Below are 12,926 nucleotides of genomic sequence, written 5' to 3' on the forward strand. Positions count from 1 at the left end.
TCCCTTTATGAAACTGATGTTTAATGAAAGGACACTATATATATTAATATATCATGCATAAAAATTCATTACAGGCTAAATTAGGTCGTGAGCCCACACCGATTGAGGTGTTTACATACACTCACACGAAGGACCACGATCGTAATACGTTTGTCGACAGACGTGCGCTGAGCGTCAATGTAAATAACAATAAATAATATTTACATTTACCCTTTAATCATTGCGAAGATGTACAAAGTTCAATATAATAAAGCTTGCAATTGCATTGATTAATTAATTTTTTGTTTTCAGGAGAACTATACTACAGCTCGGGAGCGTATTGTTACTTCTCAGACCGATGAATCCGAAGCTGAGTCAAGAATTGACGAGGTAGCGCTTTATCTCGAGGCTGTAGGGGGCGAGAAGAAGAGGAAGGTATACGGCATCGGGTCTCAGGCATCACAGTTTTACTGCGGCTCAGCAGCTCACGCTTCTACAGCCAGCGCAGACACAGCCCGAGCACACTGACGAGCACTATATGAATTACGGGCTCAGCTTGCTGATCAGCAGAGACAGATTGCAGAGCTTAGAGCGCATGTGATGCGGCTGTCCGGTGAGCCCGTGCTGGTACTTCTTCCTCTGATCCTGCGCCTGCTACAGACCGAATGTTTCGACGTCTCAAGCAGCCACTACCGCTCCTGATCCCGATGCTGCAGACGATACCTTGGTCACCCCTCCTGGCGCTACATCACATCCAGCAGGTACTCCTCCCGGCGATCCGACATCGATCCTGCAGATGAGCAGCATAGATTTGATTTTGGACCTTTTTAGTTTTTCATTTGTATTTTGATATTTGTTCAGTACAATAAAAATTACATTTTTATATTGTTCTTGAATTGCGTGTGTGATATATATGTATATATGTCAATTTTCACAGGTGCGAAAAATTTGGTTTCATAATAATATTTAATTTTTTTTTATTTTTTTTAATTTTGCGACCGATTTGCTACCAAAAATTAAAATTTTAAATTTACATTTGCGACCGATTTGCAACCGATTTAAAATTGCGACAGATTTCTGCGACCAATTTGCGACAGAATTTCCAAATGAAACACGACCAAAATTTGCGACCGATTATTCAAATCGACCGAATAATTTGCGACCGACGAAACATCGGTCGCAAAAACTTTGCGACGATGATTTTGCGATCGATTATCGGTCTCAGATCGGTCGCTAAGTGAAATTAGCGACCGATTTTTGGCATTTTGCGACCGATTGGTCGGTCGCAAAATGGCATTTTTTTTAGTGAATTGTCTCCTAATTTATATTGGTTTAGATATTTAAAAAAAATTATTTAATTTATATTCTCCACCATTATTAGTGCATAGGCATCTTCTAATTATACTTTCAATATTAAATTCTTTGAATTTAACAAACATCTCAGATTTTTCTTTAAAATAAATCTAGATGTACCTAGAATAGTCATTGATGAATGTGACCATATACAACATGCTTCCAATCGACCGTTATTTACTAGGCCAAAATACGTTGGAGTGCATGAGCTTTAATGGTTTTTTGGCTCTATAACTTGACTCTGCACATGATAACTGATTTACTTTACCATATTGACAACTATAGCACATACTATCTCCTCGAATTTTGAGCTAGGAAAAACCTTTAAAAATATATGGACTTGTTCATGATTACCTTTAGCTTATGATAACGCAAGCATTCTACAAATTAACTATTTTACTCTTTTAACTCTTATCTATGTATGTTGACTTTTTTAATAATACATAGATAGAATTTACTATTTCGCCTCTGAGTTTAGCGTGCCTAGTCTTCACCTCCTTGCATACCTTAATATCATCTATGCAAACACTACATAATTGATTGATGATGTCAACTGATTTATTGATAGTAGGTTCTTTTTTATTATGGATATATGATACACATCTTAAAATTGTAAAGACTTTATCTATATCGTGATGTTACTTTTGCCTCATCAATGTCAAAAATTGGCAATCTTAAAAGCATTTGATGTCATAATCTCTTGAGTGCATTTGTATCCAATCAAGTTTGTAAGCTTCTTTTTATGTCCTGTCATATGGTTAGAGCAGCATAAATCAATGATCCAACCCTCTTAATAATTTAATCTTTTGGAGTGTTGTGCTACAAATGATTGTCATTAGCAGCATTCTCCATCAAACTAGCTAGGAAGTTCCTTACTTCTAAGAGTGTATGAATCATCCTCGACCCGATTTGTTGAAGTCAATTTCTTCCTCTTGCCTAATTATAGCAAGTCAAGTATAGGCATTCCATTCCTCTTCACTATAGTCCTTTGCTCTATGTTTGTAGGAAGTTGCAATGTTCCTTCAGTTGACTTTATTTTGGAGCGACAATTATGAGTAAAGTGACATTTCTTCCAACACTTGAAGGATTCAACAAAGCATTATCTATAATTATTCCAGTGCTTTTCTTCCTTTCTTGAAACTCCCATATTTGGTAGCTTGTTTGTCTATCTTGAGAGGATTTATTTTCATCCTTTGCCTTGAACTTTAATCCTTTCCAATCTTTGGATTGGCTTTTTTCTTTTTAATTGCACTCTTTAGTGAGATCACTACTATCTATTTACCCAAGGTTTCTTGATTAGCTAACAAATGATTTAGAGCTTCCAACGGTGGCTGAATTAGCCGTCTTTGAACAGCTGCAATAAATCAATGATATTCGAGTCTTAACCATGAATGATAATTCTTCTCTTTCGAGATTCACTAATTGCACTTTGAGAATCTAGTTTTGAGATTTCATTGCAAAGACACATTCTTGGAGAGATATTAATTTATTTGTCATGTTGCCTTGTTTTAATAACATTCAATTCATTCTCTAAGAATTGAAGTCGCATCTCATTTTCTTTGGAAGCCCAAATATCTCACGCCTCCTTTAGCCTTTTTTACTTTCATATATTTTAAAATGTTGTCTTCAATAGAAACTTTTATGATGCATGGGTCTTACCAGCTTTGCTTTCCATTTTGACACCATGGCTTTTGATGCTTCATTTTCTGTTGCTTCAGGTGGTATAATGTCATTTCCGCTAACAATGTCCCACAATTTTTTGCCTTCCAAGTAAGACCTCATAATAGTTTGCCAAAGATTATAATTATGATCATTTGAGCTTTTTAATTGAGCCCATAAGTTGGAAATCCACCATCGTGATTTGATAAGCTCCTCATTTTATTAATTAAAGCTTCTCATTTGAGCTTTTTCTGTTGCTTGGTCTCAAACCAATCAGCACTGTAGACTTGTACTGAACAACAGTTCTCTTAGCGTGAAAACTGTAATCTCGAATTGCCCTGGCTATTGATCACAAATACTAGTCCCTAACCAACTGGGCTCTTAATAATAGACTGAGAAGGTCTTTTCTAATGTGAAAGATTAGTCAAAGTTACAATTAGAGAGCATACTCAAATACTTATATTAGTTCTAGTACCAGATTGATAAATTTGAGGAGACAAAAAATTAAACTCAATTGAAAATAATTTTTTATTTGTGAGGACTAAATAGTAGTTTACATATATAAAAGGATTAAATTGAAATTTTATAAAAAATTTATACGCGATACTTATTTTTCCTCGCTGACTCTCAATCATACTCGTATAGACACAATTTCTTTCTCAATCACACAAATCTTCTCCTTTCACTCTCTCTTCACATTACTACACACCTTAATTACCATACTACACACTAAACATTGGCCATATTTATAGGTGCAGTAAGAATAATCTCTATTATAAGTTTTAGTCAATAATTACAAAGATTTTTCCAGAGGAATATTATTAATAGATATTTGTAAATTTTTCTAAAATAAGGGAGATATTTTATAGAGTAATAAATGTTCTTATGAAACAACTTAGATATTTTGTAAAGAAATGGAGTTTTCTAGATAGTCGATGATGACTCTTTATAATATTCAAACATGTATCATAATTTGGCTAATAAGATTTTATCGGATTTCAATCACTCGATATAGATATGTCTATTTATCAGTATATTTGAACACGATCGAAAGATTAAATTATTTTTCAGACACTTTTATGCCACGTAACTAGTATGTGCATTCATTATAAATGAAAAAAATAATCGAATGAATTAAGTAATGTAAATGATAATAGAACCAAAAGACTATATATATATGGTTCAATTCTGAAAATAAAAGCTCGAACTAGTATATAGTTAAGAGACTAAATAATAATTCGCTTTAACTATAATATGAAAAAATTCTTTAAACTAAATAAACAAAAAGAATATTAGATTAGTTCAAGAATTGGAGTTACTATTAAATGTCAAAAAAAAAAAGAATTGGAGTTACTAATTCAAGTAAACCAAACCAGTTGAAGAAGTAGGAGTACAATTGATTTGGTATATTTTATTTTTAAACCGAAATTTAATTTGAAATAGAATTTCGAGACATGGGATTCAAAATGCAATATAATTTTTTAGAAATTTGTATATAAAATAGGGAATGTAATTGAAAAAAATATATATATTACAATTTATTTCCCAAACTTTTATTTTAAAATTTTTATTTATATTTCAAATATATTAAATATAAATATTTTTCAGGGAACAACAATCCTATTATACGTAACACCCTTATTGTTTAGTTAGATAATTCATACATTATAACAATTTACTTATTTTAGTCTATTATTATGTTGGGATTGTATGATTGTCTTATTTGGTAATTCATTACTTTTTAGACTATGATTTTAATTCTATTAATTTGGGATTTAGATTTGTAGTATTTCCTTTACTGAAGGCTGAATTATTAACTTTTTTTATTTTTTTTATATTTTTTAAATTGCGATTTAAATTATATTTATGCATTTGGATTTAAGATTTTTTCTTTTGTCAATAATTAAATTATCGTTTTAATATTTTTTACATTTCGTTTAAATAAATAAAATGACTAATCAATGAGTTTGAAAATTTTTAAAGGTAAAAAATTTGAATTCTAAAATTTTAAACTGAATATTAATGGAATAAAATTTTCCATTAAAAAAAATAGAATGGAACGCAATGTTTTAAATTCTAAAATATTTTTTAGAATGGAATTGGAAGAATCTCAAATTGGAAAATATATGAACTAAGCTATTAGCTCAATAATCTAAATGTTTGATAGTTTCTTTAAATATTTTTAAAAATTTAATAAAAGAAAACTTTATAACGTCTAGATGATGTTCTTTGCCTTTTCTATATTAATCTCAAATTTCTACTTTATTGGAGAAAAAACACTAGGAAAGTGAATACTAATTGTACTTAATCCTAAGATTATTAATGATTTGATTTATTACTAATATTTTTTTATTATTTTTTATTATTTCGGATAATATTTTTATATATTAAACAAATAAGAAATTGATTAAAAAATTATATTGTTTTTATATGTATTCGAAAATAATTTTATTACAAATATTATAAATAAATAATTATTTATTATTACTAATGAATCATGAATAAAGTACGCATAAAAATTGAAATCTGATTGTGTTAAATAATTATTTAGATCTAAGCTTACAAGTAACTTAGAGCAAATATCGAATGCTAATTCTTAGCTATTACGGACCTTGAAATTTGCTCTAAAAACTTGTAAAGCTTAGATCTAAATAATTCGAACCATGAAAAAATATCGAATCTTAAAATCATTCTTAAAAAAAATAATAATAAATAATATATTTGGGTCCTAAAATATTGAAATTTTATTATTTCTTGGGCCTTTGGGCCTCCTGTCAATATTCAAAAGCCCAAATTTCTGAGCGACGGAATTTGAGCGATTTAATTTATACTTTCTACGAATTTATTAAATTTCTTCATTGATTGTGAAAAAAGCCAGAATTCATGAAATTGATAAAATATATCATTGCCTCAATTCTATTAGTTTATAGGAACGTGAAAATTCCATATCAAAAGTTATATATAGATATATATATATATTTAATTCCAGTAATATCCATACATTGTATTTTATGACCAAAAATAAAATGTCGAATTGCATTATGGATTCACATTTCATGGTTCTTGTTAAATCCATGAATTTTACATTCCATCAATCCATACTACTAATTAATGGAAAAAGATTTGAAAGTTACCAACACAAATTCTCTTCTTCTTCTTTTTTTTTTTTTTTTTTTTTTTTTTTTTTTTTTTTTTTTTTTTTTTTGTTTTTTTGACAATTCTGTAACCTTATAAGAACATCCATACAAAAATGGGAGAATCAGAGAGGACTTTTTTTTTTTTTTTTTTTATTGATAATAAAACTATATGCACGTGCCTTAGGCAATTGAGACCAACTTTATGAACAAGCATAGAGCTTTTCAAGGACAATGAAGATTTCCATTTTTCCTGCAAGTAAGAACCAATTTGAATACCATATAGGGTAACTCAAAAAAAGTTAGATCATTTTCTGACTATGGTTCGAGTTTACATATCCTTCAATGCCATATTTCTGGTATACTGTAACTTGATTCTCCTCCCACCACAGCTCCGCTTCTCTCTCTGCAAATTTTTTTCGGCTGCAAAACACCATGAAATATAAGAATTATTAGCTAATATTGTTTTGGCCTAACCCCTCCTTTTATATAAATGAATTTGAAGTACAAAATTTATCTACAACTGATAATCTTTTTAAGCATTCCATAAAATTCAATAGAGTTCATTTATACCAAACAAAGGTCTAAAGATTTTCATGTCAAACCAATGGAAACATAGAAGAAAGTTAATATTAATAACAGAATTACCTGAATCGGACTCGCTTTAATCCCTTTTGGCCACCTGGCAGAATCGTAAATGTTATATACACCAGGTTCATATTGTTCAACCCATTCACCTCGACCCTCTAGTTCCATTTTGCCTAGAGTCGGTTTTTGACATGAGAATCATCCTCTGATTTGGCAATGTCCATAGATTTTAACGTATTAGAGAATACAATTGGAGAACTTGATAAACTATCTATTTGTCTGGCCTTTGGTACTTTAACTTCAGGAGGCAAATGTAATGAAGCAAATGCAAGCCGGGACTCGCTAGAGTAGGACTATTAGTGCATGCAGGCGTGTTCGGAGAACTATTCAGATCATTTCCACCTTTTGCTTCTGTTCCAGTAGATATTTTGTCCGACATTGCATGAAGCTGCAAACATTAATTATCAATTAGTGCTTAGTTCAAGACTGTCAAAGCTATACAACATAGCCGAATTTCATTACCCGTAATGCCAAAGCTTTTATAATCATTAGCTGCTTTGCGCTTGGCTGCTTCCTCTCTGGCTATTGACCAAGTTTTCTCTATAGTTTCTTGGCATTCTTGAATCTTCTGGCTTCGGATTTTAGACTGCATCTCGAGGCTCCTAACCTACATCAAATAAAAAGGAAATCTTCCGAGTATAAGCATTTTTTTACAGAATAAACTTGAAACATACAAGACAACTAAAATAATAGTAAAAGAATATTGAAGCTGAGAATGCTAAAGAGAAACATTACGAGCAATAGTACAATATCAAACCCAGTTTTTCCATGGAAGAAAAATAAGCATATCAAGAGAGGCCGGAACATAGACAGACAAACATAAAGCTCTACAGACAGCATGATTTTAGATGAAAGCAACAGCCGAAAATTTTCCATATTTAGTAAATACCATGTAATCTGGACAAATAACTTAAGACAATTTCAAAAACATCTACTCAGAAGAATGGCAAAGTTTTGAGTATTTGACAACAGAAAATAGTAGTCGAAAATGAATTTTTTTCCTTTGCCAACAGAAGTTGGTTAGACATTTTGGGGATAAATTGCAACAGTGACCACTTAACTCAGAATCAAATTATATTATGGTCTTACTTTATTCTTTAAGTTAACCAATCATCAAGGATATCCCTAAAGTTGTTTGTGCCCAACGAAGAAGAGACAATAGCAGCACAATGAAAGCAGAACAATTCATCAGCGAAAGTAACCTGAATTTTGAAGCTAAACCATAAGAAGTTATTACCTCTGCTCCTAGTCTATCACTTCTTCAGCAAGCTTCTTGTTTGCCTCAAGCATTTCTTCATCCATACTTACACTACTGAAAACAATAGATCTTGAATCTACCAGAGGGAAAGATTTGTTGCTATGGTATGACTCAAAGACAATAGGGCATGAAACTTGCCCCCATCTTGGCAATGGAACTGAAGGGGATACAGTTTCTAAATGATGCAGCTTTTCCCCATGGTTTTTAGGAGTCTTCGCCTGACCAGCTTGGCTATCAAGATTATATGATTGGCTGGCTGACTGTTGATGACTTCCCGGCGTAGTTGCTTCTCCGCAACCCTCTTTCTCATCAGATAATATATTATATGCAGCTAAATGCTGTTTTGGACTGCAATTTTCCTGCTTCAGTATTCTACCAGAAAGTGTAGCCTTCTGCAGATGGTTAAACAAGAATCGCAGACGCGAGAAGGTTTACTTTTATTTGGAGCCAAAGATGCATTTATAACTTTCTTGCTACTACATGTATGGCAGAAAAGAAGACCACAGTTATAACAGTTATGTTTCTTCCTAGTAAGTCCAAAAGGCATTCTACAACCACTACAAGCTGATTGATCAGTAACAGTAATGGACTTGTGCAAACAAATTACAGCAGTTAAATTTGATCCACAGGCTACACTTTCAACTTTCCTTTCTCTCAAAGCCTCAACTAAAGTTGGCAAGTTCCTATCTTCGACATTTCCTAATCCTAACTGTCCATTTGCACCTTTCCCCCAAGTATATACATTTCCCTCAGCTGTCAAGGCAGCAACATGATATGATCCTGATGATATCTCCTTAACGAATTCTCCTCTTAGCTTACCTTCAACTACAGTGATTGATTTATCCTTCGTCTGTGGATTCCCTAACTGGCCGTGCACTGAGCTTCCAATAGTGTAGACGTTACCAGTATTAGTAAGTGCAACAGTGAGCATTCTTCCACAAGAAACTTGAACAAAATCATACTCCAAAAGTTGTCCAACACATGTTGGTACAAGTCTTTTTTTATCAACATGCCCAAGTCTTCCTTTATCACCATCTCCCCATGTAAATAGTTTCCCAGCAACAGCATTAAACTTGAAGCGATCAGCACTAATATCCACAATAGCAGCAGTATGCCATGACCCGCAAGCAACAGATTTTACCCATAAGCCTTTTAGAGATTCAACTTCTTTAGGCTGATAAACACTTTGAAGATTCCCATGCCCAAGAGCACCAAAAGTTCCATCTCCATACGTAAACAACTGCCCAGAGGAAGATATAGTTGCTACGTGCCATTCCCCACAAGCAGCTTTCAATATAGTTTACCATCAAGAGGACCCGAAACTTTATATGGTAACCACTGGCTTCTGGTTGTCCCTTCATCAACTAAATTAGCACCATATGTGTTGTCACCCCATGTATATAGTTCCCCAGAATGTGTAATAGCACATGATTGATATTCACCACAGGCTACAGATTTTATATAAACACCTTCCAAAGATTCAACAACTCTTGGATAGCTCACATCCATGTTAACTTTATGTCCAAGCTTTCCACCACTTCCTTCACCCCAGCAGAACACTTCACCTCTTTTGGTGATTAATGCAGCATGTTTCCTTCCTAAGGATATATTTCGAACATCAAGCATCACAGTAGATTCCAATAATTTTGGCATTAATGCATCAACTTGCGTCCCACTCTGGTTACTGAGCCGCTGAACCATCCCTCCTATGTTTCCTCCTTCCACACCTTCCCCCCAGATCAGAATATCCCTTAGGATGTCATTATTTTCTATCTGTGGAGATCCATAAGTTGGAGCAACAAACCTATGGGACATATCTTTTCCACATTTCTTGAGATTTGGTCCAATGTATGGTGACTTTGGAACTAACACATCCACCGCATTCTGCACCGGTGGAAGACTTGATTCTGAGAAACAAAAGCTATCAGAAGAATCAGAAAAGCACCTCTTGGAAAGTGACTGAGTAGGACTTCCACATAAGCTGCGCACCTTCAAGATATTAAACAAAAAAAAAAAAAAAAAAATCAAACTATTTCATAATAAGTAACTTGTAAAAACATCAGCGGCAGTGAAAAATAAAAACATAAATAAGGTGGTTGATGAAGCATTTATGACTCAACACTAAACAAAAAGGAAAAGCATTTATCTAAGTCAAACAATAGTCCACCGCTTAAAAAATTGCATAAACTGATATTAAATATTTTATCTCTATTAAGGATCTACAAAAGTAAGATATTTAAAACCTGAGAAAAATCAGTGGGATCCTCCAGAATTCCCAAATTATGCTTTCTTCTTATATAACCAGCTGGACTGTTGACACAACTTTGTGCTGCTCTGTGGTTCCTGAGACCGGTAAAAGGCCGAGAATGGTGAGACCTTGATACCACAGCTTTTAAGCCTATAAACCAAGAATCAGCCTGCGCTTTGTCCTTGCATATCTATGTTAATAAGATAACAAAAAAAAACACATTAATCTTTGATGAAGAAATGAAAAATGAAAGGTTATATACATGCAAGATTGCTCAAATGTGCACAAAAAAAACATTCAATATAAGTTACCAAATCCAGTGAGCGTTCACCGTTAGCATAAATTAGTGAAAATGACTGATGCTCCTTATCTGGTTGAGGTTGCCTTCGAAAATTTATCTGTGACAAGTGGAATTGACATTTCAAGTCATTAACAAAATCAATAAAAAAAAGCATTAAAAATTTAATTTAATACTAAAAAAGATCCTTAGTTTACGTACAGTCTTCTGGCCAGTACTAATCTTCATAACTGAGCTTAATTTCAATTGCTTTTCCTGCTGTCCAGAATACCATATCAAATTTTCTCATCCTGAAAAATAAAATCAAATTAAACATTTCCTTTTTGATAACAAAACAGCAAAAAGAAATCAAAAAAACGGCAATTGACACTCAATTAAGACAATCTACTTTCATGTTCAACCTGAAATTTGGAACAAAAGTTGCAATAACTACAGTCAAATCAATCTTTATACATTAAAGGGCACAAAATTCAACAGCAGTAATCAAATAATTATGTCCATAGGACTAATTATTAGCTCCAAAAATGTAAATTCAGACCCAGTTAATTTCCAGGAGATATCAGAAGTTTTTTCAGAGAAGCATACTAAGCATGGACCACTTAAGACAATAATGAAAGCTAAAGAAGATGAACAGAAGCCTGTAATTAATTTCTCACATATGTTATCATAAATTGTTTTCTTTATTTTGTCTATTTTTTGAATTTAAATTTAGCTACCGTAGACAGCCTAAAAGGACAGAATTTGGGCTTCCCTCTTCTTCCATACTTCAAAAGGTAGGCACCTTTCTTCAAAGCCAAAATTGCCTGCAAAGCCATTAAACATAAATTTAGCAAGTCTCCCATGAAAACCATATAATGAAATGAATAAATAAATGACAAATATAGAAGAAAGGAAAAAAGAAAACTTTACTGACCAAGAACTAAATCAAAGTGACAACTGAAACTCTGAACTTAGAAAGAAATCCAATATAAAAGAAAACATGAAAATTATATTACATTAACAAAAAACTGAATTATAAGAAGCATCTCAAATAGAAAATAAGAAACACTAAGAGGATCCTATTAGAAAACACAATGTCAGTGTTTAAATTTATTCATTAAAAGAAAGAAGAACATAAAACAACAAACTAAAAATGATCTTGAAAAAGTTACTTACTTTTCATCAGAATAAATAAAACCCAACAAAGCAAAGTTCACTTAGAATTTCTATTTTAAAAAAGTTAAAGTATAAGAAAGTGATTGATCACTCAATTTACACTAACAAGAAGTACATTGATAACCCAGAAAAATGAAAACGAATAAACAAACAAGAAAACACTTCAAGAGAAAACAGAACAAAAATGCAAGAGAAATATATGCGCAGACGGAGAGAGACCTGTTCAATAGTTCTGTCGAAGGGCACTACTTGTAAAGATTCTTCAACCATTTTTGGCTTCAAGCAAGAAACATTGCAGAGAGGGAGAGAGAGATATTTGAGTGAAGACTGAGGAGACAAAGAAAGCAGAATGAGAGGAGGGTGGTATCCTAAAAGGGAACCTCAAGTAACTGTTACACAAGAATTTGTACGACGGGAGAAAGAGCGAGAGAATTGAAACTAAAACAAGAATGGCTTCTCTGCTCTGCTGCAGAGTACTTCTGCAATAACAAGTACTGCTATATGCAATAAAATATAAAGGGGTTTCCTTTTCTTTTATTGTATTTTTTTTTTTTTTTTTTGGTTTACTCTATTTAATGATTTCCTCTTCTTGGGTTCTCTTCTCTCTTTCTTATGAATCTGTTTCTTCTTCCATTACTGTTTTCGCTCACCTTGTAAGTCGTGTACACAGAGAAATTAGAGGACAGGGACAGACATAAAAGAGGTTTAATAAGCAAACTAAACCCATGTGCACGTGTACACAAGAACACGAGAGGTTTTATTTTTTTTTTAATGTATTCTTTTCTTTTCATAATTTTGTTTGAGGTATTTTCTTAAAAGAATTTTTTAATTTCAGAAATTTTTTTAGTAAACAAATAATGTTTAAGATTGAGGTACATATTTAAATTTAATTAATACTAATAATAGTATATTTCTTTATTCAGATGCAGATCAAATATGGGTAACGTATGAAATTATAAAGATTATTATTATCTTCTAAAAAAGGAAATAAAATCATAAGTTCAAACAAATATAGATAGAAGAGGGTATTACATTTTAAAAAATAGACATTCAAGTATTAAATTTTTTGTTCGATTTGATTTAGGTTAAAAAAATTAAAATTAAAATAATTAAATTTTTTATCAAAAACCAAACTAATCATATTTCTATATTATCGAACCAAATCTGGTTTATTATTTTTTTTTTAATTTAGCT

General features: G+C 32.2%; 1 pseudogene across 1 annotated transcript; it reads right to left on the bottom strand.

Annotated features, from left to right (window-relative positions):
- Positions 1-6,308: 6,308 nt before the first annotated feature.
- LOC149491715 (PH, RCC1 and FYVE domains-containing protein 1-like) lies at positions 6,309-12,039 on the bottom strand (annotated as a pseudogene). Its single transcript, XR_016319301.1, has 9 exons — positions 11,952-12,039; positions 11,284-11,380; positions 10,779-10,858; positions 10,591-10,677; positions 10,275-10,469; positions 8,011-10,020; positions 7,236-7,375; positions 6,774-7,161; positions 6,309-6,548 (listed from the first exon to the last, which is right to left on the bottom strand). The product of XR_016319301.1 is annotated as a PH, RCC1 and FYVE domains-containing protein 1-like (transcript).
- Between the last annotated feature and the right edge of the window lie 887 nt (positions 12,040-12,926).

The sequence above is a fragment of the Jatropha curcas genome, unplaced genomic scaffold (genome assembly GCF_041381405.1).
Source record: "Jatropha curcas cultivar XTBG-Jc1 unplaced genomic scaffold, XTBG_Jcur_1.0 HiC_scaffold_775_pilon, whole genome shotgun sequence".
Lineage (NCBI taxonomy): Eukaryota > Viridiplantae > Streptophyta > Magnoliopsida > Malpighiales > Euphorbiaceae > Jatropha > Jatropha curcas.